Source organism: Gigantopelta aegis, chromosome 3 (assembly GCF_016097555.1).
Source record: "Gigantopelta aegis isolate Gae_Host chromosome 3, Gae_host_genome, whole genome shotgun sequence".
NCBI classification, from domain to species: Eukaryota; Metazoa; Mollusca; class Gastropoda; order Neomphalida; family Peltospiridae; genus Gigantopelta; species Gigantopelta aegis.
Genome location: NC_054701.1, coordinates 72,295,528 through 72,302,782, shown reverse-complemented (window position 1 = coordinate 72,302,782; position 7,255 = coordinate 72,295,528).

Genomic DNA, 7,255 nt, shown 5'->3' with positions numbered 1-7,255 from the left:
CGCTCCCCACAGGCAGGATAGCACAAGCCATGGCCTTTGTTGAACCAGTTATGGATCACTGGTCGGTGCAATTGGTTTACATCTACCCATTGAGCCTTGCGGAGCACTCACTCAGGGTTTGGAGTCGGTATCTGGATTAAAAATCCCATGCCTCGACTGGGATCCGAACCAAGTACCTACCAGCCTGTAGACCGATGGCCTGCCACGACGCCACCGAGGCCGGTAAATAATATATTGAAATGCAGTTATATCTATACCAGTCCTTCCCATCCTTCTACACAAATGTTTTTTTGTAACTAATTTCAGTTTGGTTTAGTAAGAAGAAAACAAGTGTTTTGGTAATAGCAAAAATATACTATTTTTGTGTGCAATTTAGAAAACAAAAATAAATAGGTTAATCTTGATGAACTAAGAAATAAATAACTTGTAGTACAAATTAAAATTCCATAGTATGAAAAAAGGCGATCCCTGGGACGCAATATAAAAAAAATTTAAAGAGAAAAGGTACTATTTTCGCCTAATCTGTTCCGTTTTGGCCAACGAAAATGGTTCCGTTTTGATAGTGGTTCCGATTTAGCCTCATTTCCCAGAAACAGAGCAGGTGAAAGGTTAATAGTTCCTAAAACGTATTTGTTCAAAGTCTGTTGTCAGTGTGTTTATAATAGATTCTTCTGTTAAATACTTGCGGGATGTCACTTGAGTTTTGTAAACTACATGAAAGAAATGTGAAAAAGTGAGTCTTTAGGCCTATCAGACTATTTCAAAATTTACTGATTTGTCAATCAAGGTTTGGGTTTGATTTCGTTCGTTTGCCACGTTATGTTGATCACTTACCAAGTATCTTTAATAATGTTTTTTGTCACATATATATTCCAGCTAATGCACCACGACTGGTATATCAAAGGCCGTGGTATGTGCTATCCTGTCTGTGGGATGGTGCACATATAAAAGATCCGTTGCTACTAATGGCAAAATGTAGCAAAATTACCTATATATATACCCGCCGGTGGCTGACCAATTGGTCGGTTACTGGCGGGTTTAAATATACATACATATATTTAAACCAGCCAGTGACCGACCAATTGGTCAGCCACCGGCGGGTTTATATATTATATATTCCAGCCAGTGCACCACGACTGGTATATCAAAGGCCGTGATATGTGCTATCCTTTCTGTGGGATGGTGCACATATAAAAGATCCGTTGCTACTAATGTCAAAATGTAGGACAGACTGGTCAGTCACCCGTTTTTCTATAAATTTACTTAGGGTATGGAACGTCACACATTTTTAAAATGACAGTAAGGTCGGCCAATCGCCTCTGAACACCTATTACTATCAATACCTATTAATATCATTTTTATTTACCTAGAGTTTTGTTAGGGTACCATAAATTGTTAGACGTCTGACGATTTAAAAAAAAAAAATGGGTTTTTTGTTTTGTTTGTTTTTTTGCAAATTGTTTGTTTTTAGATGATTTCTAACGCGACTTCGTAGCACCTGTGAATGAAATGGGCCGAATTTACAAAGCCTGGTTTTATCTTACACCGTTACACGCGTTTAATTACAAACATTTACAAAGCCTGGTTTTATCTTACACCGTTACACGCTTTTAATTACAAACATTTACAATGTTTAAAAACAGGTCTGCGTTTAAGAAAAACTCTTTTTCTTTTTTTTTAAATTTCGGCCCATAATGTTTAGATGACATTTTTTAGTTGTTTCACATACAACCTACACTGAATATATACGTGTGTGTGTGTGTGTGTGTGTGTGTGTTGTGTGTGTGTGTGTGTATGTATGTATGTACAGTGGAACCTCGTTAGTCCAGTAGTCCGGAATCCTCACCTTACGGACGTTTGTTTTGCAAAACAAAACGACCACTCAGTAAAGTCATTCATTAATCCAGATATTCAGCTTCCGGAACCGGACGGTCATAATTCTGAACCAAATGTAAAAAGTAAAGGCAAATTGCTTCGTTTGACCGGTCGCTGCTGATTGTACATAAAAGTAATCCGCCATGTATGTATATATATAGATATATATAGATATATATATATCTATCTCTATCTCTCTCTCTCTCTCTCTCTCTCTCTCTCTCTCTCTCTCTCTCTCTCTCTCTCTCTCTCTCTCTCTCTCTCTCTCTCTCTCTCTCTCTCTCTCTCTCTCTCTATATATATATATATATATGACGTGTGTGTGTGTGTGTATATATATATATATATATATATATATATATATATATATATATAGAGAGAGAGAGAGAGAGAGAGAGAGAGAGAGAGAGAGAGAGAGAGAGTTTGACGTCATTTCCATTCAACAATACATGGAGAGGAAACCCGTTACATTTTTCCATTAGTAGCAAGGTATCTTTTATATGCACCATCCCACAAACAGGATAGCACATACCACAGACTTTGATATACCAGTCGTGGTTCACTAGCTGTGACGAGAAATAGCCCAATGGGCCCACCTACGGGGATCGATGGATGTCAAACATTAAATTGGTAATTCTGACACGTAGTCTTCAGAGGAAACCCGCTACATTTTCCCATTAGCAGCAAGGGATATGCTTTTTTTTATCACTTTCCCACAGACAGAACAGCGCATACGACGGCTTATTGATCAATTTATATTTTGTCCGAGATCACGGAATTAGTTATTTCTACTAAAGTTCATAAACAAATGCAAACTCGTCGTTTATTGATTCTATGAAAATTGCCTTTCTTTAAAAGTAGAAAAATATTTTTTGGAAACAAACTATTTTCGGGTCCTTAGCCAGTGAGAGGTCGGGGACCCAAAGGACTAAATGACATCTTTCTATTTTTTTTTTTTTTTTTTTAAATATATAAAAAAAAGTTTAATGTATGTCAAAGCAAACGTGCACTTTTAGGTTGGCAAAATATACTGAGCTCCAATAAAAACGCATCATGTGTTTTTGTAATCGTGAAAAGGATATCAGAAGAAAAAAGTTAAAGTTTGTTTTGTTTAAGAACATCACTAGAGCACATTAATTAATGGATGTCATACATTTGGTAACTGACATAGTCTAATAGAGAAAACGAGCCACATTTGTTTTCATTAGTAGCAAGGGATTTTTTATATGCATTTTCCCACCGACAGAAAAGCACATGCCTTTGACCAGTTATAGTGCATTGGTTGGAACGAGAAAACACGCAATCAGTTGAATGGATCCATCGAGGTGGTTCGATCCTACAACGCAAGCACCCTGGGCGAGAACTGAACCGACTAAGCTAAATCCCGTCCTTCAGGAGAAATAATATTTTTCAATTTCTTTATTGACTGAGCTAAAAGCTCATCAGTACAAAATAAACATATATATATATATATATATATATATATATATATATATATATATATATATATATATATATATATATACACAGGTAAATAATAGGCTACATTTAACTGAACTAACCCAATAATTGTATACAAGGGTTAGAATTATTGCTGTTGTATAGCAACCTCACACGTGCGTTAACAATGACAACTAAAATTGGGTGGTGCGTTTTCAGTGGAGTTCAGTATAGTTTAGTTCGATCTTTTAGGTTCTTTTAAGCAAGTTTCAGAATGAGAGCACTGTTCAAAACGTTAAACAAGTATACGCAAACAAGCGGCAGCCACGCTGTTACAAGATATAGTGGACATGTTCAAAAAAAAAAAGAAAAAAAAGAAAGAAGAAAAAAAGAAAGAAAGAAAGAAAAAAGAAGAAGAAAAAAGAGTGAGACAAAAAAAAAAGAAAAAAAAAAAGATGATGAAACAAACATGGTAGGTGTTGTTTTGTGACGTTTTTAGCAACAATTTGGCCAAGCACTATTTTAATTCCTGAATTTAGAAAGGTTGAAACTATTTTTCATTAAGGTAAGTCAACTTAAAGAGAATATTTCGCAAACAGTCGTCATTACAAAAGAAAATACGCGATACATTTATTCAAGAAAAGTTTCAATAGATCGATAAATCTGCTGTTTACTATGTAAACAGGCTGTAATTACCCGAACGACTATTCTGTCATGAAGAAACAGCTAAAAAAAAAACTGAGGATAAAGTGTGTGCCTAGCACAACGTGCTTGAACTTTAATTGGATCTAAGCACGAAAATACCACCACCCCTCCCCCCCCCCCCCCCACCCCGTCAATAATTTAAACATTTCTGAGATAGGATTTTTATTTTATTGATTTAAAAAAAAAGAAAAAAAAAGGACAATTGTTTGACATGTATAATTTGTTTGCTCTGTTAAATTACAAGGCTAGATTAAATATTGAACAAAGATTGTAACCTTGTTTCGGTTTAATGTGTCCACAAGATGTGTTAATTAAATTAACACAAGGCAATTATCTGTTTGGTGTTTGGCTTATCCAAATGCATTATATACCTAACATCTGTCCTTAACTCTTGTTTCACGAAATTCCCAGACACCAATCAATTTCGTCTTTGTCAATTACGTTTCTTGTTTATTACGTAATTCACCAGTAACATGTCGATTACTTCCATTGCCAATAACATGTTTATTGCTAAGAAAGAAATAAACATATCCTGTGTGATTTACTCTTAGGGTTCGTAAACAGTATTTTATTGGTTACATATGCATATGTTATGATGCATATAAAAAATTGTTTAGGTCAAGTGTTGCTAGTTTTATTATTGTTTATTATTTGATTTGTAAGACATGTTCTGTACATTAAAGGGACATTCCTGAGTTTGCTGCACTTTTTAAGATGTTATTGACTAACAGAGACGTTTTAACGACTGTAATTACATATCAAATATATCTTTCTGTATAAAATATTTATGGCTGTATACTAAACGTGTTTCTGATCGTTCAAATATTTTTACTAGGTTAAATTTCATTTTATTTCCTAAAATAATTTTTTTCGTACGTACGAAATTATTTGAAAACAAAATCCAGTTTGGGCTTTTACAAATATTAAGACGACCAGAAACACATTGAATATACAGACACTGATATTCTAACCAAGAAAATATATTTAATATGTAAGTTTAATCGTAAAAATATTTCATTAGTCGGAAACATCTTACAATGCAGCAAACTCAGGAATATCCCTTTAAACTAGTATCATGTTTATTGTACAAAGGGAACAACCTCCCCTAAAAAAGAAAGACCCCCCCCCCCCCCCCCCCCCCCCCCCCAATAAAACAACAAAAAAAAAAAAACCCAAGAACAACAACTAAAACAAGAGACCGGCATCGGTGGTTTACTAGTGGAGCCATCGCATATAATGCATCCTAGTACCGGCTCCCACCCAAAGCGAGTTTAACAACTATGGGTAGGTGTAAGGCTACTATACCGACTTCTCTCTCACTAACAACTAACAAAACTAACCACTAACTCTGTCCTGGACAAACAGCCCAGAAAGTTGAAATATGTGTCCAGATAGATGAGGTGTGTGCCCAGAACAGCGTGCTTGAACCTTAATTAGATAGAAGCACGAAAATAAGTATAAATAAATGAATGAAAACAAAAAACCCCGCATCCTTTGAAATTATACTTTTTTACTGACAGAAAACATTTGATAGAATATAAATTATTTTTATATATGCAAACCGATTGCGCTGAATAAAAAAAAAAAAAAAAATCTATATATATATATATATATATATATACACAGTCAAACCTATCTTAAGCGGTCACACAAGGGAGTAGATAAAAGTGGCCGCTTAAGAGAGGTGGCCGCTGATTACAGGTTGCGACATATAGTCTTTAAAACATTTGTTGTTGTTTCTTGTTTTAGCGTCTGTACTGCTAATTAACGGATGTGTGCTTCAGTTTACTATAAATAAACTTTTAACATGTCTCCTTCAGCAAAAACTGCAAATGGAATGTATTAAATTAACCGTTCTCAGCAAGTTTGTTTTCTCTTTCCATTTAATTATTTAATTTCTACTTCATGCGGTGTATTGTCATAGTACCTGAACCTGCAGATGTCAGCGTAGCCTGCCCAGAGGCAATTAGATGCACTCCATAGTCATACTTTCTTAACTGATACACAGTAGAGATGTCAGGACTGAATGGGTACTTGTGTTCCTGAAGGTGTGAAGATCGGTTATTTGCTGCTGCTGCACCTTATCGCTGTTGTTAAAGGGACATTCCCGAGTTTGCTGCATCGTAAGATGTTTCTGACTAATAAAATATTTCTACTGATTAAACTTACATATTAAATATATTTTCTTCTTTAGAATACCAGCGTCTGTATATTCAATGTGTTTCTGGTCGTCTTTATATTTGTAAGAAGCCCAAACTGCATTTTGTCTTCAAATAATTTTGTACGAATAAAAATGAAATTTAACCTAGTACAAATATTAGAACGATCACAAACACGTTTAATATAGAGCTACTAATATTTTATGCAGAAAAATATATTTGATATGTAATTACAATCGTTAAAAAGTCTCTGTAAACATTTACTGTGGCCGCTTAATACAGGTATTTTAGCGATTTGGATCCGCGTTAGACAGGTGACCGCTTATTACAGGTGCATTTACGTTATAAATCGTTTGGGAGGGGAAAAGTGGATGCTTAAGGCGGGTGACCGCTGAATACAGGTGGCCGCTAAGACAGGTTTCACTGTGTATATATATATATATATATATATATATATATATATATATATATATATAATTTTATTTTTATCTTGTATAAGTTGTAAACATTAATTAGAATAGGCGTCGGAAGCCGGTGATGAAGGCATGAGGGCACTATCCCCACTCCGTTGAACTCTGCATTGCTCCCCAAATTGAAAGAAGAATTAATATATAATTGCCACCCCTCCCCTCCAACACCAATGATTTGTAGTTAACATGCGCGGATCCAAGCGTACGGTGCTGGGGGTGCAACCTGGCGAAATCTAAGGAGTCCCGAAAATTTCAGTGTTAAGAAGAATCTAATGAATACAATGAATTTATTGGTTTTTTTTAATGAGGAACATATATTTTTGATCACCTTGATATTTTTGAGGAGGATTACCATAATTAGGCCTATACGTAATATATGATAGTGTACTTCTGAATACTGCAGGTGCTCTTTCTAATTGTTGCACCCTCCCGCTTTGAAAAATCAATGTTATGGACCCAATATCCACACGTCCACCATAATCCAGCAAAACAAAAAGGGAACAGTGGTTAATATGTATTATATAGCCTATATAGGCCTACCTACGATAGCTTTTGTCGGTCGGTCTATCCATCCATCCGTCCATCCATTAGTCTGTCCGAGGTATA